We start from the raw sequence: 24,288 nt of genomic DNA on the forward strand, positions 1-24,288 counted from the left end.
ATAGGGTTTTGGGGCCACAACACTAATTGCCTTTGCAATAGGAGGACAGATGAAAAAAAAAAAAGTCCCATTCCACCTCCCAGAGACAGCAACAGTCTGCATTAATGGGAGTCCTGGCTGCAGCGCAGCAGGTTTTTATGAAGCAATATTTCTTTTTAATAACACCACACACATAGCCTTGAGCAAGTCATGGTGTGCAGATCAGAGTTTAACCCTGGCAGGCCCCTGGGAGAGACAACTCCATGCTCTAGAGATCAAAACTAAATCTATTATTTCTGTCCTGAAATTCTGCCATTTCTGCAAAATCAACTTGCAAAAAAAAAAAAATCTGACCATTGTAATTCCCGTGCCCTTTACGAGGACAATTTTACCTTGCCGCCAGGGCATTGATCTGATCAGCTAGTGTATTATGCATTTGCACTTGTATATTTCAAGTTTGCCTTAACAGTACACACTGCATGTTTATCTGCTCTGCTGCATTTATTTGGACTCACAATGTAATAAGTACAGAGGGTGATGCTAGCTAATAACCTGTCTCCTCCTATAGGTCTAAGAGGATCTGTGTTAGGCAAGAGCAGGTGTGTCATTTAGGTTGCCAGGCTTGATATTACAGATCCTTTGTCCCACTGCTGCAAATGCATTCACCAGTTTTCTCCGGCTGCCTTCAACAACACTATTTAAAATGCAAACCCTGTAATCCAGCACCTCATATGATTCAAATAGAGTCTTATGGAGCCTTCAAAAGCAGGGTTTGATAAAAATTAATTTCTGAAGATATAGTATTGAGGATCCAGCCTCCCCACAGCCCTGGTGAATAAGCTGAAGAAAGCTGATGTACGTATGGATGGATATATAGGATCCTGCTTAAACCATAGTATTAAAACCAGAATGTGTCAGAAATGTTGGTAGTTTATTGGCAAAAATATCAATACTTCTCATAAGAACAGACAGAAAAACCTTTCATACTTACAGAAGTGACAACCCCTTCTTTCAAAGAAATGGACTGAGTCAGAATTTTGGCAGTGTTTGATTAATATGCTAAACTGTAGATGCTTACATTCCCACATTTGCATTTAATCTAAAAGGGAATCTGTTATTCTAGTGATCATTTGATACTGCACAAGTTATTTGCTGTCTAAACGAACTGCAAGTATCATCAACAAAGTGCTACTAATTAAAAACAAGTTACTTAGAGTATCTGGTGCAAACTTTCCTTTCATCGAGGTGACAGTAATAGGGGTGTTAGCATGGCAGGATTTTCATCTACAGAGTTCAGACAAGATGACAGCTTAGGTTTGCTCCAGGTGAATATTAATGCATTCAGGAGTTACTGCTGGCAACTCAAATGTTTGATATGCAGTGCAAGACATATGACAAGTTTATTTTCCTCTTTACATCTGCTGGCTCTGAAAATGTGGGAAGAGAAAATGCCCCAGTGAAGGCTGAAAAACTTTAAAAAGTCATATCAAATAAATATGAAACTAGGCTACGTATTCTCCATTTTTATATTTTTAGAGTTTAATTTAACTTAATGTTTTGTGTTAAGATACAACAGTTTTTTATAGACAGTTCAGCATCTTCTAAGCTCACTGTTTTCATTATTGTAATTGCATATTTTATTATCACAACAGCTCAGCAATAACTACTCGCAAATCTTCAAAAATGTTTTTGGTAGCATTTAAGCTATGCATATGAAAAGCAGCTGGTAATCCTTCTCACTTATGCTGTGAATCTGTGAAATAAACCAGCTGAAAAGAAATTACCGTATGCGAAAAATTGCTGAGGAAATAACTGAAGCACTCTATATAAATATGTATGTTTATGTTCAGTTTGACTAATACATTTCCCAGTGGTAATGAGCAAAATCCAAGATGACATGAAAACAGCTTAAAAGAATCCTAATCATATTTGCATGCAAAACACACTGTTGTCATGCTAAATTGTGCTGTAGCACACAAGACCATTGTTGGCTTCCTGACACCTAAAATAAATGTAGCAAACACACACACACACACACACACACACACACAAAAATCAATGTAATGTTTATTTTTCTCTGCTTCACTGCCTCACTCTTTACTTTCTTATTCTAGCTTTTTCATGCACCCACACTGGCACATATACACCGTGTTCTCACCACCACTGCTTTTTTTGTTTGTTTTTAAAAAATCTGAGTCCACCAGGTCTCTTTTGCTAAATAAACACTAAAGTTTACTGTCCATCAACAACAAGATCCTCAAGCAAAAAAAAAAAATCAATATCTTATTGCTCATGTAGACAGCGGAAGACAGTGGTCGGACTGTGAAGCTCCCATTGTGAATGTACTGCGGGAACAGTTTGAAATGAAGTGAAGCAGCTGCTGATAAACAGAAAGTATGCTTAACATAACTTGTTGCCCTACTGAGGACCAGTTAAACACTGAAGTTAAACCATTGCTTTCAACCATAATCAGTAGGGAATCAGTAGAGAAACATACAGTAGCTAATCCATTATCTTTACAAAGATATCCACTGGTACAGATTTAGTGGTATTAAACACATGACACCAGTCAAATATAGGCTTTAATCCAGTATATACCATGTCTAGAGACTCTACATTATGAAATGTCAAAAGGAAATTTAAGATACAACCTCTACAAGTTCAGTGCCCAAACCAAAAATGGAGTTCGGAACAAAAGTGATGAAATATATACAGAAGAGGTTAGAGCACCAATACATGCATGCTATTCTGTGGGGTTTCATCCCTTGTGTCTCTGTGTGCGTCAGTGTTTTGCTTTTTTTTTTAGTCTGACTGTGCTTGCTTTCCCATGGCTGTCAATCAGAACAAACACTGGGAGCTTAAAAGCTACCTCCTTTAGCAACAGCATGTATGTCATCTTTGAATGTTAAAGACACGATGGCTGCTGCAGACTGGTGCTCTGAATGCATTATAATTATAATTACTATAATTACTAATTTGACTTAAATGTGGATCTTTCCATCTGTTCAGATGTAGGTGGGGATGTACATTATATAAACAATGTCAGACTCTGTAGTTTTCTCTGGTCCCCTCCCCAATCAGACCAGACCAGGAGTGACAAGTTTAGCCGCATGTTCTCCTTAAATTGCTGGCTGTCTGAGTGGTGTCCCAGAAACAATGTGGGCTTCATAGATAATTGGCAAACCTTCTGGAGGAAACCTGGTCTTGTTAGGAGAGACGGCATCAATCCCACTTTGGATGGAGCAGCTCTCATTTCTAGAAATATGGACAAATTTATTAAATCCCCCAAAATATGACTATCCAGAGTTGGGACCAGGAAGCAGAGTTGCAGTCTTACACACCGCTCTGCAGCTTCTCTCCTCCTGCTACCCCCCCAAAACCCCATTTCCACTGAGACTGTGTCAGCTCCCAAACAGACAAAAAACAAACTAAAAACCAGCAACAAACAACTTAAACACAAAGAAAGAACAATACAGTATCCACATCTGAACCAAAGAGTAAAACAGTGAAATGTGGATTATTAAATATCAGGTCTCTCTCTCCTACTACATGACTTAATAATTGATCAACAAATCGATTTACTCTGCCTTACAGAAACCTGGTTGCAGCAGGATGTTTATGTTAGTTTAAATGAATCAACATCCCGAGTCATTCTAACTACCAGAAACCTCAAAGCACAGGCCGAGGTGGCAGCAATTTTTCACACCAGCCTATTAATCAACGAAAGACCAAGACAGACTTTTAATTCATTTGAAAGCCTGATGCTTAGCCTTGTCCACTCCAACTGTAAAACTCAGAAACCAGTCGTACTTGTTATCATCTATCGTCTACCTGTGCCTTACACAGAGTTTCTGTCTGACTTCTCAGACTTTTTATCTGATTTAGTGCTCAGCTCAGATAAAATAATTATTGGGGATGATTTTAACATCCATGTAGATGCTAAAAATGAGAGCCTAAACATGGCATTTAATCTGTTATTAGATTAAAGTGGCTTCTCTCAAACTGTAAAAGAACCCACCCACCACTTTAATCACACTCTAGATCTTGTTTTAACACATGGCATAGAAACTGAACATTTAACAGTGTTTCCTGAAAACCCTCTCGTGTCTGATCATTTCCTGATAACATTTACATTTACAATAATTGATTACACAGCAGTGGAGAGTAGACTTCATCACAGTAGATGTCTTTCTGAAAGTGCTGTAACTATGTTTAAGAATATAATCCACCCACTGTTATCATCGTCAATGCCCTGTACCAACACAGAGCAGAGCAGCTACCTGAACGCTACTCCAACAGAGGTCGATTATCTTGTTAATAATTTTACCTCCTCACTACGTACGACTCTGGATACTGTAGCTCCTGTGAAAACTAAGGTCTCTAATCAGAAGTACCTGACTCTGTGGTATAATTCTCAAACACGTAGCCTAAAGCAGATAACTCGTAAGCGGGAGAGGAAATGGCGTGTCACAAATTTAGAAGATCATCATTTAGTCTGGAGAAATAGTTTGCTGCTTTATAAGAAAGCCCTCCGCAAAGCCAGAACATCTTACTACTCATCACTGATTGAAGAAAATAAGAACAACCCCAGGTTTCTCTTCAGCAGTGTAGCCAGGCTGACAAAAAGTCAGAGCTCTGTTGAGCCAACCATCCCTTTAAGGTTAACTAGTAATGACTTCATGAACTTCTTCACAAATAAAATTTTAATCATTAAAGAAAAAATTACCAATAATCATCCCACAGATGTAATATTATCTACATCTACTTTTAGTACCATTGATATTAATTTAGACTCTTTTTCTCCAATTGATCTTTCTGAGTTAACTTCAATAATGACTTCCTCCAAACCATCAACGTGTCTTTTAGACCCCATTCCTACAAAACTGCTCATAGAAGTCCTGCCATTAATTAATGCTTCAATCTTAAATATGATCAACCTATCTCTAATAATCAGCTATGTACCACAGACCTTCAAGCTAGCCGTAGTTAAACCTTTACGTAAAAAGCCATCTCTAGACCCAGCAGTCTTAGCTAATTATAGGCCAATATCCAACCTTCCTTTCATATCAAAAATCCTTGAAAGAGTAGTTGTCAAACAGCTAACAGATCATCTGCAGAGGAATGGCTTATTTGAAGAGTTTCAGTCAGGTTTCAGAGCTCATCACAGCACAGAAACAGCTTTAGTGAAGGTTACAAATGATCTTCTTATGGCCTCTGACAGTGGACTCATCTCTGTGCTTGTCCTGCTAGACCTTAGTGCAGCGTTTGATACTGTTGACCATAATATCCTATTAGAGCGATTACATCATGCTGTAGGTATTTCAGGTACTGCACTGCAGTGGTTTGCATAAGGCGACCGTGGCTCAGGGGGTTGGGAAGCGTCTCTGTAACCGGAAGGTCGCCGGTTTGATCCCCGGGCTCTCTGTCCTGGTCGTTGTGTCCTTGGGCAAGACACTTTACCCTACCACCTACTGGTGTTGGTGGCGCAATATGGCAGCCTCGCTTCTGTCAGTCTGCCCCAGGGCAGCTGTGGCTACAACCGTAGCTTGCCTCCACCAGTGTGTGAATGAATAGTGGCATTGTAAAGTGCTTTGGGTGCCTTGAAAAGCGCTATATAAATCCAATCCATTATTATAATATAAACTTTACTAGAATAAGAATGTATAGCATTTTTCAAAGTAAAATAAATTAATAGAAGTTTTTATTCAGTATCATTACATAATTTGAATACAGCTACTGATGCATTAAATTACTGGCCATATCTCCAGGTTTTAGCTGCTTCATTTGAATTGCCTTATAAAATGTGGGATAGTTTAAAATTCACTGTTTCCAAAACTCTGACTCTGTGTCACTCTACAGAGACACAGATAACCATTCACACCTATGGCCAAAAACCAACTGCTCATTCCTCCCACAGTCTTTAGATTTTTAAGGAAAGTGGAGCAGAACTCAAAGAGAACACAGACAGGTACAGGGAGAACATCCCAACTCATCATCATCCCATGTAAGGCTGCTTCCTAGAGGATTCAAACCTAGGACAAGTGATAACCACTGCAGCACTCTCCTCTACAATTAACAGCTCCTCAGACAAGATTTGAATACATCCAAGTATTTAGTTCACCCACAACATTTCAACCCTTATAAGCTGAGATAAAATCTGAAAAAACTTCCATGGCTTTCTCAGTCACCCTTTCTATGTTCTTCCATTTATGTTAAAGGTTGTAGGTAAATGACTGCGGAAGAATGGCTATGGCAATCACTACTTCTTGATCTTCTTTGGTTGTGAAGTAGATCTCACAAAGCTTTGAGGTCCATTTGGGCTCATTTAATTAATTTCCCTTTCTAGAGTTGAACATTCATACCATTGTGCTTCACTATATGTCTGTGATATCATTGTCATTCCTGTCCACCTATTTACATTTGTTTCAGCCATAAGTCTAACATTTTGATAAAGTAAACCGTTAAAAAAAAACTTGGTCTCCACTAATAAGCGGAAAAAGTCCACCTTTTTTGCATACGGAAACACTAAATCCATTAGTATTTTGAAACAAACAATTTCTGCTCAATGTTCAGATTTTACATTGTACCTCTTTTTCTGAAAAGCATTATTCTTTCTAACTCCCAAACACTATATTCAAGTCCCCTAAGGTTGTGGTGATTTGTCATATTCTTGAGCTTGTCAGAGCTTTTGTGTGTAGAGTCTGATAATGTTCCTTGTACATAAAATCAACAACTGTGTGAGATTTTGTCAAAGGCTGGTTTGCATAGGTGGTATGACTCAAGCTGCAAACTAAAACAACTGGTTTATTTGCTTCTTGAAGACCTAGAACCAGGTGGAGATGGCCTACTTCTATTTTTTTTTAATGGAATTATTCAAGGCATTTCTATGGTATCCCTAAAAACTCATTCCTCACACTCGCGCAAATCACGTATTGCTGTTATTGCAGGGTAAACAGAGTATACCCAGACTGGCTCAGATAAGGAATAGATCTAATCTCAAATGTTTGATGTTGGCAGAGTGTGACCCTTCCTCAGCAGTAGCCCTGTTCCCTTTTGGCACTCCCAACTTTGAGGGGTCCTCTGATCCAGTCATGTCTCGCTGGACACTTCCCCGTGTATCGTCTTTGTAGATTTAATAACATTTAACAATGAAAGTTGTAGCATTGTCAATTATTAAGGAGCTGCGACACTGAATCCCCTTGGAAAATGTTCTACTGGTCTTGGTTTAGCGATTCTCCTATCACTCTCCCACTGAAGCCCTCAATTTGTCAGCAAGAGAAGCACTCCAGCTGAGATGCTACCTTTTGAACCCAGCTAAGTGTGTCACCCAGTTTGATAAAATACATGCTGTCATACCATGCAAAATAAGGATTTACTGCCTATTAACTGGGATCCAAGTGTGTGCATGGGTTGGTTAAGAAGACGGTGCAAAGCCTTGCTGAGCCTTGCTAACGAGAAAGAATATTCGACATATATTCTGAGTGATTGATGTCGTTGCCAACAGTAACAGACATGGATCAACCACGATGTGTATGTTTGGAAGTAAGGATTTCCCATTTGTATGGCATACATAAAAAATATTCTGCAGGTAAGATTGGGAAGAAAAATCTGTTCTTCATCTCATTCTTTTATGTTTATTCAGATTGCACTCTTGAGGGTTGCATGTTTTTTCCGGGTACGAGAAAGACGGTCGTTTAGTATCACTGTTACTCACGGGAGTGTATTGTGTGTGACTGTGATGAATCAGAGCAGCATGGTTCACAAGTCTGCCTCTTCAGTCAGTGTGACACAGTCAATGGCCTCTGACGAATGAAAATGTACTGCTCTTCTCTCTTCACTGTCCCTTTATTATGCACTGCCAGTCTGCAGTGCCATGTTTGGACTTGACAAGAGAGGCCGAAACTTCAAAAACAGAGAACAGAAAACAGAGCATTGTCAGCGAATACAGTAACGCTGCTGTAAGGTGATGAGGACACCATTTTTTATTGTGAATTCACATTTTGATAAGGGTCACTGAGTAGTGACCTAATCAAAATAAGATTAGGTTACCACGACTCCCTGAATCAAGTGGACTTAACCTAAAATTGGTTGTATAATTTCAAAGCTCTTTTTGCACCAAGATTAGTGCTGTTTGATATTATTTCAAAAATGCAAGCATTCCACCTACCGATAATAACAACCCTCTACATATTTTTCCTAATTCTCCCCCTAGTTATAGTATCAGCAAAATGAGTATTACTGTGTGTCAGTGATACTTCAGCTTGAATGTGATTTAATTATTCCAAAGCACAATTATGAAAGTATAAGTCCCAACAGTTAAACTCATATTGATTGCCTTGCTGGAGGTTCGAGTGATTCGATAGCCCCCCATTGCAACTACCCTCATTTTCTTTTTCATTATAAATCTGAATGTATTTCTTCAACAAAGAAAGTCTCCAACTGAGCAGGTAAACGGTGGCTGGTGTGCAATAAGGGGAATTTGGCAATCTTAACAGCAGGCCTCATAGTAGCCTATTAGTGCCAGCCTTGTGGTATATGGTGAAACAGCCTCAGAGGATCAAGGGCTTACATAGAAGATGGATTTTGCTTAATAGTGGAGCTGCAGAGAGTTGTAGAGAATCGTAGAAACTCTCTGGGGTGTTTCTCACTGAAATACTCTGTACAGCAATTTTGAGGGGATGTAAAACAAGAAAAATGTTACCCAGCGGCTTCAGGCATTACTGCTATTGTCATGCAAATGCTTCAGCATTGACTGGCTGTGCGTGTATCAAAACTAATAACTGCTTTATTGGGTTTTTCATGCCGTGTCAAAGCCGGAACTGATGATGGCTGCTCACTAAATGTTGCCCTAACTGACATCTTTTTATATAAACAATAATGTAGTTCAAATGCATCGGTCAGTATTCAACGCAGAAGGCAGCAGAAAAGGTTCCTCCCTTTCTCTAACTGTACATCAATATCCCCTGCAATAGATCAAGTAAGGATAAAGACTGCTGATGAGTTTCTTGAGAGTTAATTGCCAAAGTGATACTTAGACTGATGGATGAAGGGTAACACATTTACTATTAAGGAAATCTGGAAAGTTGAGATAACATGATTCTTTATATTAGTATGCTTCATGCGCTATAAAATATATAAAACTGTGATTGTATTATTGATCCCTGCCTTGTGTTTTAATGTTGCGCTTGGTTTGCTGCCCTAATCTTTAGTTTATCAATAACCTGCTTGCCTTCTAATTGCATATTGATTCAACAAACGTGGTTGTTGAACTTTTTGGGTGAATTTTCAGACAGATCTCCGCAGCCCTTTTCATTTTCTTTCGTGGGGTGTACAAAACATCTTTTTGTGGCCTCTGTGGGCATAATAACTGTTTGTCAAGCACCGAGAGACACAGTTTTCTGTTTACATGCAGAAATGCCCGTGTTGTGGTGAACTGCAGATGGTGAAGGTATCTGCTGTGAGCTTTCTCATTCCACTAAACATGAGCATCCAGCATTCTTGAGTACCTCTCTAACACCTTCTTGGACAAATTAGACACAGCTCAGTAACACTCAATGGGCTTCACCCATGGGAAATTATCACAAGACAATGGGCTTCTCATCTTCTTTTTATGTTCTGAGGGGGAAAACGGAAAGAACGAGTGAGGGGGGAGAAAACACTTTTGAGAATTCCCCTAAAAAGAAATACAGAGACTGGCTGTATATTCGACAATCAAAGAGCTGTGAATAATAAGCAATTTCATCGTCGGTTTGTCATCGCACAGCAGCGGATGCCTCAGACTCTGTAGGTGTAGTGTTTTAGGAGCGATGATTGCATCCTGAAAATGATGGATGTGCGCTAGATAATCTGGGAGACAGGAGGATGTCCAAGATGCTCAGTGGCTGATGACGCGCCACTGGCAGCCATAACCGCAGCCTCATTACACACATAGCCTGAGATAAGCTCTTTATCCTGTGGCATGAAGATTAGACAGGTGATCTCAGTAGTCTTGCTCAATTAAGCAGAGCTATTCACACCCCCGTTTCAGGTGGGAGTCTGTTAAAGACTTTTAAAGAATAAATGGGAGCATTATATAATGAAAAAATCACTTTCTGTTCCCACCCTCTGAGGCAAAGTGGCAAAACTGATTAATTTCTCACTCGTGAAATGTCAAAATGACTTAATGATATACAACATATGCAAATGTAAGGCTCATTTCGCTCTGGAGGAGATTTTCCTTTAGCTCATCCCTGGTGTGAGCTTACAAAGGTTCTATTAGCATATGGTTTTTGGAATGGATGGCAGCATCAAAGCCTGTTATAGAGACGCACTGACCTGTTTCAAACTGTTGACCCAAACAATTCAGGGCACATTTCATCTGATAGTACGGTTCAGTGACAGGATGAAAAAGCCAGCCTGAGTTCTAAGCCTGCTGAAAGGAAAAAAAACAGTCTGACAATGTGAAAAATTCACTTTTGAAGATGTTGTCATGTTTTTTTAATTAACACAAAAAAAAATCTTGTATAACACCAATGGCATTTTTGTAATAGGATCAAACAAACACGTCTATAGGCTTTACCTAGCAGCTTGGTGAGGGTGTTTTAGACCTCTGTCATCTAGTAGAGTGAACTTCACCATTGTTTAGCACTGTTGAGGTAGTGAGTAGAGCGTTGTATTGCAACTAGCTCTGGGTTCATTTCTCCCTTGTGGGGTTTATGCTAAAATGCAAACTCTGAGATAATTTTATCTCTTAAAAAAGAAAATGTATGACAGCTGTTGTGTACATAGCACACCATTCCAGTAACAACTTCTCCACTAATTGAATCAGTCTGTGTGTTAAGCTTATGTTAAAGCACACACCAGGCAAACATATATTTCCCACTGAGAGACCCAGACTTGTTTTCTCTGGGAAGCCACCTTGGCAATAACTAGCAGTAGTTTATTAGATGTATCTTTATGTGCTGTGAAAGCCGGGAGAGCTCCGGGCGGTTGTCTTACCCTTCCTTTCCTCTCTGACTGTTGTCTCGGTGCAGCTGTAATTCTCAGCCTGTTAGGCTGATAGCAGCCATTTGAAATCCACACTTTCTCCACATAAGTATGTGCAATGTCAAAGGGAGCGACAATTTTTCCCGTATATTTCAGACGTGTGTGATGATCACTTGCAGAATTTTGCCCGTGATGATACCCTTGCACATCAGGAACAGGGCTCATAGCTCTGATGTCTACGTTTCCAGTAAATCGCCATGGTCTTTTAATCCCTTAAATTAAGAAGTTGTCTAATTAATTTCCCTCATTATTTGTTTATCTTCCTCAGCACTGGCACAAACATGTCAAATTTGTTACAGTTCTTAATTAAAGACGATTTTTTGATCCATTTAATGGATTTCTTTCAGACTGATTTTCCCCCCAGATCATATCTTGAGGATCAGGATGACATATCTGCTGTCTATGGAAACCTGGGAACTGTGACCAGAATTTCAAATAATGTAACTTTATATAATGGACTGGAAATGTTAAGCACTACAGAGTCTGGTTATACATCCAGCACAGAGTCTGTTAAAATTGCTTATTTTTTTTTAAATTGTGTTTTATTTTTCCCTATTTAACTGAGAAAAACTGAAAAAAAAAAAAACGAGTCACTTTTTTGAATGAAAAATATAGGGGTATATAGTGAGGGTGCACAGAAGTCTTTGAATGGGTGTTTTTTTTTTTTTTTTTTGCATTAAAGTTCTAATAACTAGATGGGTGGACAAGACTGCTGGGGAATTTGAATAAGTAATGCTTACCAGAATAGAAGGTCAAAGTAAGTCTCCCAGTTGACAGCTGAAAATCCAACTGGCTCCTTTGGGACAAAAATGAAAGGTGTCCAGACATGTCTGCCATTTGGCAGTTGCCTTGGCATAACATGATCTGTAAGATGCTGCATTATACAAACAGCTCTTCAAGCTGTATTGGGAAATTATTTAACCCAGCTGTGCAGTGTGCCTAAAATACTTGGAGTTATTTTGCATGTACCCTGACTGCCTTCAGCATGACAGAAATTGAGTTCTAAATGGAGCGATGCACACCTTCTCTGTTTCCCGTGACAGCTCCTCCCATGAGAGAACAGTCTGCGTCTTCATAGTGAGGAAGCTCTGGGAAGAACAGAGAGACATGCAGAGAGTATAAGAGAGAGAGATATAGAGGATACTGGGTTCAGTGTACTAAAAATATTCTTGTGCACCATGGCAGTCCATGGCTACATCATGACCCTCGTGTTTTTTTTCAGAACTACAGGAGAATTTTCATATAGAAAAGTACATATTAGTTGCTGGACATATTTTCAAGTATATATTTCTTCTTTTGCACTTTCTGTTGAAAATTGAAAGAGCAAAAAAAGAAAAAAGTGCTGCCATGCAATTACACCACAGGTGGACACGTGACCAGGAAAAATGCAGGACAGGCGTGATCCGGTGACCACCGCATACATTTCCTTCTACAAAGGACACCGTTTTATCATTCTCTTAGAATAATAAAAGTCATGTCCCATCTGAGTGAATATAATTAGCATCCGGTGATAAAACAAAACCCCAAAGGAGCTGTCCACACACAATATATTTAATTGAAGCAAATGATATGAAAGGATAAATTGTGAGTTATATTACAGGGCCGTGACCCAATAGTTCGACCATAAACTATTATACAGGCGGAGTCATTAACTGTGGAGCATTCGTTAAACAAAATGGTTCCAGGCAATGAAAACCAGGCAGGAACTTGGACAGTGGGGCTTAGTCACCCCATCCTGTTCCCTCTTCTCTAAAAAAATAATGGGTGTTTTAAGTGTGTGGATATGCATGCATATGCCGCCGTGTGTGTTGGTCATGCTAATAAACCACTTTGATGTCTACCCTCACCTTTGTGTGCTCGTCTGATCAGACCTCTGACAATGCCTCACAGAGGTCAGGGCCTCTGCAGACAGGTTGCTGGGCTTCTGATCTACTGACTTCATTTGCATTGCACAAATGCACTGCATTGCATGAAAATTCAAGCGGGCAGTTTTCTCTGCATTCACCCAGTTGCGCAGAGTCACAACCATGAGAAGATACTTGATTGGCATATATACCAATTCACATTCAGAACACAAATGAACACACATGCACATCTCTACACTGAAATCCTTGTCTTTGTGCATGGTTACTTCCACCAAAACGATTCTCAATAAAAACAAGGTTTACAGATGATTTCCTTCTTCTTCTTCTAACATACTGTTTTTCTTCTCCAGGCAAAACATGCTGCCAGACACTGCATTTTAATTCTAGGCAAATAAGAGTTTGTGAACAATTACAGCAACAAAACAAAGCAGTGTGAGAACACATGTTGCAGAATCTTTCCTTAGCTTTAGATCACTATGATTCTTTATTTTTAATAAAACATGTTCCAGATTGTCAATACGGCCTGTTTCAGATCAATTCAAAAAGAGAACAAAACAGCTTAAAATTAATATGATTTTTTTTTTAAATAAACTGATTAACTTAATTTAGTGGTTATATCAAGGTTGTTCCTGTAGACTGTTCAGGTAGATGGACGACCTTAGTTAATTAGATTACATTACTTACTACTTACAAATGCAGCATTGTTCTAGGGAGTGCATTGCACAGTTTGCCCATTAGTCTCATTAGTGCATTAGCCTCAGTACTGTTTTACTTGCTAATTACTGAGTGTTAGAGGAACTGGTTGGCTCATGTGTTGTGTTGATTTAATTACAAAGCTGTGATGCTGGGATCTCTTTGGCATCGGTCTTTGTTTTATTCTGACAATGATAAATACTAAAGCTGAACCACCATGTAAATAACATCGTGGGCTCCCTTTGATGCACTGCACAAAAAAGCCATTGTTGCAACATGGAATATTCACGACAAATAATACAGACCAGTGTGAATTAAGCTAAGATCAAAAAGATGGTAAAATCTTGCATAGCGTGTGATTTTATTACATTTCTTACTGTCTGAACGCAAACAGGCAGAATGACATTACACCCACCATCACTGCAAACAGATGTCTTACTTCTGTATTAAATTTGATACGGTCTCATTCTCCTCTGCTCAAAGAGTTCATAAAAGGAACTAGTGAGTAAAAGCAGTTTAACAGTTTTTAGAGAGGAATGTAAAAAGTCACTATTTTCTTTCCTCGAACAACACAGAGTACTCGAGACAGAACTAAGGAATACGACATCATTTTCAAAAGATGGATTTTTGCCTGTATGGCTAAATGTGACATATTTAGATGATGGAATTATGGCTTTATATTAATGAATGTGTTTTATCTCATTTAAATTCCAATAGAAAATAAGCAGAAACATAAACAAGCATTTTCTATTATTGAATCATTTTAATAATTTTATTACAAGAACACTAAAACAGCAAGAGAACTGAATCCTAAGTGAATTGTTCTCACTAACAAACAAGCAGGATGGGCAACAAATAATCTCACAAAATAAACAAACTAGAAGATTTATCAAGCAAAAATTAATATCAATGGATTTTCCTCGTGACTGGCTAGTTGATTTCCTAACCCATATATCTTATGTCCTATACAGTTACACACATTATCTCACCAACATCACTTCTTTTTCGGCTAATAACTTTTACAGTGATACATGATCAGATGTGTCCCTGTGTACTCTGCCTATATATGTGTGTGTGTGCATGAACATGTATGTTTGTATGATGAATAGCACACACTCAGAAAAAGCCATTATGTTTAGTAATGGTAAAGTGATGTCAGAGAGGCTTTTTGAGCCACTTAGCTCTGTCAGCGGATCAATAGTGTAGCTCTGGGATTATTTACACTGTCCACATCTCATTTTTAGGGTTACATCTTGATCATCACTCGCTGATAGATATGTGTTTCTGTAGCAGACTCCCGGATAGATCAGTTGTTTTGGGTCAAACAAACATTTTTATGATCCTGATTAGGTATAGTGGGTGTCTATTGCGGTATTGATTTTTCAGTCATCCTGCTTGAGATCATCTACTAAGTGGGGTGACACATAGAACTGAACATAGACTTGAAACTGCAGGGAATTTATTGACCACGAGAGAGACTGAAAGGTGCATACTCATTGTTCTGTTAGAGCTTGAAGGGTAAATTGATTATTTACACTGAGCACACTTCTTATAAAACAAAAAACCCCAACAACAACAAGCACATACACTGTTGAAAGCACCAGAATTTAGTGTGACAAAAAATTTCCAGACTGACACAGAAATAAAATTTCAGTGTTTTCTGCAGTATCAATCGAAAACAAACAAACAAAGAACCCCCCCCCCCCAAATTTTTCAAAGAAATCCAAAGTGCATTAAGCTCCCCAGAGTGTGTTTACTCCTCCTTCTTTTCCTCTTTTTTTCAGTGGTCCTTCACTTTGAATCTGACATCGCATTCTTTATTTTCAATATCTCCGTGCCAGCCCGTAGAGGCCAAGCAGCGACAAATGATGTAAAGATCTTGTAACATTCCATCTTTGATTCCTGAACCTCTGCCACAGTCCTGCCAAAGCCCCTGCTGCGCTTTGCTCCTGTGCCTCCTCCCCACCTTTCCAGCGCCGTCACAGATGAGAGAGGAATACAAATGTCTGCAGTCCCTAAAGCTCAGCCCCCACCCCCTCCTGCTCCCATGGCTGTATCCCCACTCCCACATCCCCACCACCCTCTGCCTGCCTCCCTCCATCCCTGACTACTCCCCTCCAAGGACAGCCAAAGACATTCTCCGGGGCGAGATAAGAGTGATTTCAGCCAACCCAATATGGCAGTGCTTTCACGGCCGCCTGGGGTCGGTACCGCTGGAGCCACATTGAGATTGAGACTTTGAATACATATGTTTGACTTGCTGTCGCGTCGCCAGTCATGTGTCGCACTGGAAAATCAACCACCAACCATGCTGCATTTCAAGGCGTGAAGCACTTGTCATGTTACTGATATACTATGTGTGACTCAGGTTAAGAAACCAAGGCCCGCAGCATGAATGATGAATGAAAGGTAGATACCATATGACTTACGTTATATATATGAGTCATCTCCATTTTTTCTTTTACCCTATAACACATCAACGTTTATGCTTTCACACAATTGATCGCACGATGCCCACGCTACATCCATATATTTTGTTTGTGGCCCACATGATGCTGAAGACATTAATACTTAAAAATAAGTATCTTCTGCCTGCCTGTCACTATTATTAAATTATTCAAAAAAATCACTCAGTGTTTCAACATTCAACTTGCTAAAGAACTAAATAATTTCTCTACTTAAATCAGTTAATACTGATTTTATGTGAGAAATGAGGACGCTTTTAAAATATTTGCACTGAGATGGAGAAATGTGGAGGAAAAGCAGCGGGGCACATGTGAATGGCAATATCATGAATTTGGATTTGCACTCACGTCCAGCCTTTGACAGGAAATATATGGCTTTTATGACCGTCATCTGTAGAGTTATTTGGCTCCAAAAGGACAAAGCAGGAAGAGGTGATTAAAAGCAGAATGGAATGTCACACCTAATAGATACAAAGCTAGATTGAGAAAAAGAGGGAAAGTGGGAAGGAGGAGGAATGGACAGCAAAAGGAAAGAAAAAACAAAAAATAAAAGGTCAGTTATTACGTGTGTGAGTGTGACAGAGGGTATAAGTGCATGTGTGTGTCTATGTGAACGGCCTGTAGAGAAACTGCAGAGTGTGAGAGCGTAGGTGTTCTCAGCGTTCCCAATTTAAGGTGTAATTACCTGAGAGTTAAGTGAACTCGACAGATCCCTCTTGATTCCTCTTTTTCTCAGCTACAGCCTCCTCCCCTCCTTCTGTATAAGATTAGAAGGATAAGATTTACAGCTATTAAATGCGCAATATATGCCACCTTGGCCTAAAGGGGAAGAGTTAAGTCACTTCCTTCACCTGTACCGTCTAATCCTACTTTTTCAATTCAGCAGGATCAGAGAGAGTATATATATGTTAAATGAAAAGTAAGCCTTTGACTGGGCATATATGCTTGCTCTTCAAATTCCCATTGTGTCTATGCCTGTCGCTCAGAGGTTTTATTTCTTTACCTCTTTACTTGTTATCTCTGGTTAAAGTTTCAAATGTACACCTTCAACATACATTAATTAATAAAGAATTTTTCACCTTTTTTTTTAGTGCTCGTATTCTACCTCCATCTACTTCCATGTTTCTCAGCAAAACCAAAATCCCACCCAAAACTATCCTATTTTAATGCACTGGCCTTCGTTCTACTGATTGATTTTTATTTTCCTATTTTACACTATGGATTTTTTTTGGCGATCTGAATGACTCCTTACTGTAAGCTTGCCTTCTGACCCAGTAAAGATTCTGTTCTCTGAGACAGTTTTTGGGCATTACAGCAACTGGAAGTTGCCCAGTTCTCCCACTCTCCTCCAAATTTGGCTGCTCATTCTTTCACTGAAGCATAAGGTATCACATGCTCCAATCCTGGTTGCAAAGTGTATACCCTACACATTCTTTACAGATTATTGAATGTCAGTGCCATGTGTACAGCGATAGAAAGCTAGCCAAATTCATCTTTGACTGATCTCTTTCTGATGGCTTTCTTGGCTGCAGCATGTTTTTGTGGCTGCAGCACAAAATCTCCTTCCAACCCATTCACTGCTCCAAAGGTACCTCAAAAGGTATAGAATATATAGCCATAACTTTAGGCATAACTTTCCGTATCTCCACCTGTACTGTCTGTGATATATTTCTAGTGCGTGTGAAGAAAGCGTGCTTGGTACACAATTTTATCAAATGAGCTACAGGTTTGAAATTTGGAAGGCAGAGAGACAGCTCTTTCACAAGCATCAATAAAAAAGCTCTCCTCTGAATAGGATCAATTGTTGCAGGATAAACAGTACAAGGTATGCTGCATGGCTGGAGCCAGCCTGACTGGTTCATGAAGTGAATCTATAAAAAGTGCAGTAAGGAACAGTAAGCTGTGATGCATAGAATAGCATATTATGTTTCACATATAGTACTGCTTTACTTTCATACATACCTAATAATAAGCACCTTGCCTATGAATCACCTAGTGTCTATCTATAACATAATGTAATATCATGCAAAGCAAATGTCTCTGTATGTGTAAACAGGGAAAGAAATGAACAAAAGTGTCGTTACTTTACCATTTAGCTGAAACGTGTATACTCATAGGAGAAGACCTGCTCATACTTTTTTTTGGTACTGCACCCTCAAGGAGGCGTGGATGTATGACTTCCTGTCAGTAAACTGCCCTTCAACAGCATTTGTGGTTAAACTGCCAGAATGAGGTCTAAATGCAATTTATAACACGACCTTCTACACAGACACCTCTCCCCTTGCCTCCTCCTCCTCCTGTCTTTATCTCTATACCCCAGCATTCCCTCTCTCTCCTTTCTCTTTGAGTATTTGTTCATATGAGATCTATCTGAGCAACACCTGCCTTTACAAGATTAAGAATAGCTTTCACATAAAATTACTTAATACACACAACAGACGACACTAAAAAGCAATGTATATGATTTACGAAAAGACATACTGGGTGAAAAACCTATTAGATGAAAATAACACTATATAAATTACGAAACAGTTTATTTCTTGTGATTTTTTTTTTCCTTTAATGCCTTTTGAAAATGGAATTATAAAACAATGCAAGCCAGAATAAAGCTACCCAAAGTCATTATCAGGGGGGTCACAGACCAAGATTCACCCTTGGGCAAGGTGATAGAGCTGGCAGGTGAAGCATAGAAAACAGGGAACAACAAAATTCAGCCTAAAAATGCACCAGGGAAAGAGCTGCTGGTGTGCTTTGGAACAACAAAAGACACTATTCTATTTAACTGACTATAAAGACAAAGATTAAAAATATGCAGTTAAATATCAGCTGTGTTTATCTTAGATGTGCAGATGGCAGGCAAAAGATGCTATAACACTGTAAGTATATATATATATATATATATATATATGTTTAGTCTGTGATATAAATGACTGTTCTGTTCTGTCCTCAGATCAAATAATGCCTAAATAAAGACGTAATATTCTTTGTTTTTGCATGCACCTGCTGCTGTTATAATGTTTTCTTATACTTGGTGACAGCAGGCAGGAAACATGATATACTGACTCGCAATAAAGTCTCTTCATCAGAAAAAAAATCTTTGTGTGACTTTAGTCTGAAAACAGCATGTTGACTGTAGCCAGACCTGCTGACAGTAAACGCACACACCCACACAAAAAGCAGCTCCACACCATTCATCCCTAGTCTCCAACTGAAAATAGGGGAAACCTCCTCTTTTTTAGCTAATAATAGGAAGAAGTTTTAAGTTTCATTTTTTCATGATTATATTTGGCAGAAAAAGAACGGTGTTTACTGCTATGACATGTGCTCTGGTATTTGACACTTTAATATAAATATACGCGTCACACAAAAAGGAAGTTTTTACGTTTCTCAAAGCTGGTATTACACTCACTAAAACATTAAAATCCCTGTTTTTTTGTTTCTTAACAAACCAGATTGCTAAGAAAACCCAATGACTGGATGAAAAAATATGGTCTGAACCAAAAGAAAAATGTTTTCTTAAAAAGACTATAAACTACAAACTTAACTGTAAACCTCTCTCATGAGAATTTCCAGAGCTTTTTATCTTTTTCTTTTTTCTTTCTTTTTTTTTTTTAAGTTCATGCCAGCATTGCAAAAGTTTTCCCCCCTTGGGTTCTCTGATTTCTCTACCATTAACTGTATAATCCTCAGAGTCATCTTATCTTATCTTAAGGAACATTCCCATATCAGAACATATTCTCAAATAAAACGTGTGCCAGCAACGCTGTCAGATAAGCTCTTGTCTCTTAATTCCTTGCTACTTCTCTGTAATGTGGACAATTCCTTTGGTAATAAATATTTTGTAAGAATTGGTCAGTTGATGGTTTGTTTCAGTTATTGAGTTTATTTTGACATTTTTTTTTAGCATGTTAGCCTAAAAATAAATAAAATAAAAATAAAGTGTTTTGTTGCAGTGTTAGACAAGATGTAGTATATAGATATATTTAGCTCATTTAAGTAGCTAATGTAATTTTAATGAACTTTAAAAAGGTATGGTTAGCAAATACAATCAAATTAGCAGAAATACTTTTATGGTCCATATTTTTTATGCTCGATGGGGTTCATTTGTATATTTTCTGTTTGGCTTTGACAAACATATTTCTAAATATGTGTCATTGTTCCTTTTACTTCCTGCCCTTGTGTTTTTCCCATTTGTGTAATTTTTTGTTCCGCTTTGATTGTTTTCACTTGCTTCCAATTATCCTCACTCAGTGAAGAACTGGGAAGAAAGACAACAAGAAAATCTGAGGACTGAAAATGGCTGTGCACACCATGTGCTGTTTTAGATAGTCCTGAATCTTACAGGGCCAATACTGAGTTAGACTCTGGTATTTGCTGGTATTTGCTTCTTATCTATGTCACAAACTTAATTTGAAAAAGATAAACCTTCTACTGAACCAACCTATAAGCCCCTGACTTATGCAGTGGGTCAGTAGCTTTGAGCATAAGTGAAGTAGAAGCCAAGAGCTCTCAGTGATTATTTAGGTCCTTCACTGCACCAATGTCAGCTTCAGGGGATTCTGCAGGAGAATGGTCCTCCATCTGAAAAGAACATAGTTCCTCTCATTCTCAATTTTAACCTGGCCTGGGGATGTTACTGATCAACTCTTACCTCACACAATTACCAGACCCCTCTCAGTATCTTGCAAACATTTTTTAAGTATTTTTTTTTTTATTATGTAATGGATTTTCACGAGTTTCACTGCTGGAGGTGAAGTTACACATTAACAACCTTTTAACAAAGTAATTTCTTTAGTTAATGGAAGCCCATGAATCATGTTTAACTTGTGCTTTTTATTCAAACCATGCAAGTTTGGCTGCACTGTGCTTTAGTTGATCTCTGATGATCTGACAAAGGCACCTCCACTTAACTGTTGCTAAGAGACATTCAACTTGCACTGAAACCTTGCAGTATTTGTGATTAAGCAACAGTATTAGTGGAAATGGAAACGTATTAAAGAGAAGTGCTTCCATTGTAATCCCAGTTCAAGTGAAGGGTGTATGTGGATGTATATATTAACACTTTATAATATTAAGAAAATAAAAGGGAGAGAGGCAGGGCATGATGCTCCTGGTGATGCAATTTCAAATATAGTTTCCAAATAATCTACTTGCAACATTTTGAAACAAACACACACACACACACACACACACACACACACACACACACACACACACACACACACACACACACACACACACACACACACACACACACACACAGATGTGTCAGTGTCAGCAAAATGCAGTTTTATAATCAATTTGGACTCGAGGGTGGAGTGGGTTGATGTTCCGTACAGCAAAGCAAATCCCAAAGTGACTGTTGCTCATATAATGCAAGCAGTGCAATCAATTTCACCAGTCTGACCAGTGGAGAGATGGGTGTTGTGAAAGATATGAGCTGAGCTAGAGCTGGGGCAGGGAGTGACACTTTCCCAGTCCTCGTTTTGAGTGGGCTGTGCTCAGTACTGTACGTACACATGCAGATCTCCATTTTGACCTCACATCCCTTTTTGCCTCAGGACACATTGCAAAGCTAGCTCTCATTTATACTGCAGTAATGCTGTCCTGTACTACTGTAGTAATGTAATAATACTGCAGTAATGCTGTCCTGTACTACTGTAGTAATGTAGTAATACTGCAGTAATGCTGTCCTGTACTACTGTAGTAATACTGCAGTAATGCTGTCCTGTACTACTGTAGTAATACTGCAGTAATGCTGTCCTGTTGTGAAAATCAATAATAATTGGTGGTATGAAATTTGAATTGCAGTTGTGTAATGCTGGATTTGAAAGTGAAATAAGAAAAAAAATATTTGTCCCTGGTTACACTGCATAAACAACAGCAATAGTGGGCTTAAACAATGATTGAATAAATTATATGTATTTATAAATGATAATTTTACCCAGAGAAGAAACTTTCTAAGAAAATGTTACAAAACTACAGTTATATTCATGAACATTGAGGGCCAAATAATGTCCTATACACTGATGATTTTCAGATCCACCCTTTCCATTAAAGTTATGTACTTTAAAAAGGGTATGCTCATTTGATGTAGATTCATCAAAGTCATTTATATTCTGTCGAGGTCTCTTGGTTTTATTGCCAATCCCATAAACACGATTCTCTGAAACTCTTGGCTCCTTTAACAGTAGGGGCATCAGGTTTTTAATCTGGCTTAAAAGCCCATTAAAACTCATGAATCAGCTGGCGTGATAAGAAATTGTAGAGGACACTGCTTCCTTTCCCCTTTTAAGGACTGTGTAATTACTTCTCACATGTTTTACATAGATTAATGAGAGCAGAATTTGCTGGGAATCATGGTGAGCTGTACCTCACAGACAGAGATGAGGACAAATATTGCCTTTGTGCTGTGAAATCATCGCACTTAAGACCTTGGGACTTGAAAATGCTAGTCTTACATTGTCTACTGGATATTAGTTTAGGTATTGCAGTAGAGATTTATGGGATTCAACAGTCTTGTGAAACCTTCAGTGGGCCTAACATGAGCTACAGTCCAACCAGAAAATCAAATTAGCCACCAATCTGTCTACGTGTCCTCTTGGATGTCAATGCATGTTGATCACTGGAATCAGTTATTGACTAAAGTAGGCTGACACAGAAAAAAGACACATACAGATCACACTTCTAGCCTTGAAATCATATATTAACAGCATGGGACATATATCGGGTCTACTAACAACTTCTCGTGTTGGCATTACCTTTAGTACACCTCATTAAACTGCATAAACTGGGTGTTATAAAAGACCAGGTCCACAAACTAGACCCACATACCACATGGGGTTTTACATCAAACCTATCATTTCCCTGTGGAGTTTCCTGCAAATGAACAAAAAACTAAATTTAGTGTTACTCTTTTTCTTTTTCTTTTTCTTTTCCAGATGGCGAGGGTTTTTGTTGCTATGTGATTCCCATCAGCTGTCAGTGAGAAAAACTGTGTGTAAAGTATGGATGTAGCCTTTGTGCAGGGGTTATTTAATGTTCTTCTGATAACCACTTGTAGCGTCTGAGCAAACATCTGACTCTTTACACCCAACATAATCCAGTGTCCACAGAGCCGTTGCTGAAATGAAGCTGTATTTATTTAAAAATAATAAAGGTATACTTGAGACTTCGAAAAGGATTCCACAAACAAATGAGTGATGCTACTTCCATATTTCCACTACTTTTTTCTACTACTTTTTATATTTATGCCTACAACACAGACTTTATATAAAACATCACCTATTGACAAGTGAAATCCTGCATTGAAGAGATGACAGGAGGTGGATCTGACTGAGACGCTCAAAAAAAAATCTACTTTCACGTGAAAGGTTGGTGCGTCCTTAAGCTTATTCTACTTTGTTGTTCTTTCGTCTCTAGTATGGTAAATAATTTACAAGATGAACTTAGATTTAGGAATGAACTAGATAAGATTTGAAACTAACGATTAATAACATAAACCCATTTAATTATGAGTCATTGTTAATCTCTGGCTCTATTCCACAGCATGTCTTTTGTCTTGTCCCCCTTCCCTTCACCTTCAGTTTTACATAAATTCTGTGTCAGATTTTCATGTAAGTATCCCAGGACATCGTATTTTATTTAAAATTTGTACAAAAATACAACAGGGTACCTTTATCATTGAATCACTAATTTGTTACTGACAAAGACAATTTATTCCTAATAGTGTTGCTTTAATCTGCCACCATCTCCCCATGTCTTCTGTTGCTAAGGCTTAGAGCAGAATAAATAACTTTGATTTATTACCTTTATCTAAATTAAATTAGCTTATTTACTTGGTGCACGAGATTTTGTGTGTGTGCCTGTCTCAGTTTTTAAGACCACTGCTACTCAACCTTTTCAGAGCTGTTGTAAAACATGCAAATCCATCCCAGTAAGCCAAAGCACACCTGTTGAAATCGACTGGTCTAGCCAAATCCGCCTCTTCAAAGCACCCAGAGAGAAAGCTGGACACTTCTTTCATTCAGCAGCCTCCATGGTCTGGGCACCGCTCAAGCCCACGCACACCTGTTCAAAGCGCCTCTTTCTGTCATCTAATTCCCGAATCATATCAAATGAACACATGGCGTATGTACAAACTTTTGCTTAGCTGCTTGATTTTAGATATTTTCTGTACATATTCCACTTACTGAAAGTGATCAAATTGTATGTGCTTGAGAAATGATCTGATAGACTTTGGTTGTTCCTTGCTCCTACAC

The sequence above is a fragment of the Neolamprologus multifasciatus genome, chromosome 1, assembly GCF_963576455.1.
Source record: "Neolamprologus multifasciatus chromosome 1, fNeoMul1.2, whole genome shotgun sequence".
In the NCBI taxonomy this organism is placed as follows: domain Eukaryota; kingdom Metazoa; phylum Chordata; class Actinopteri; order Cichliformes; family Cichlidae; genus Neolamprologus; species Neolamprologus multifasciatus.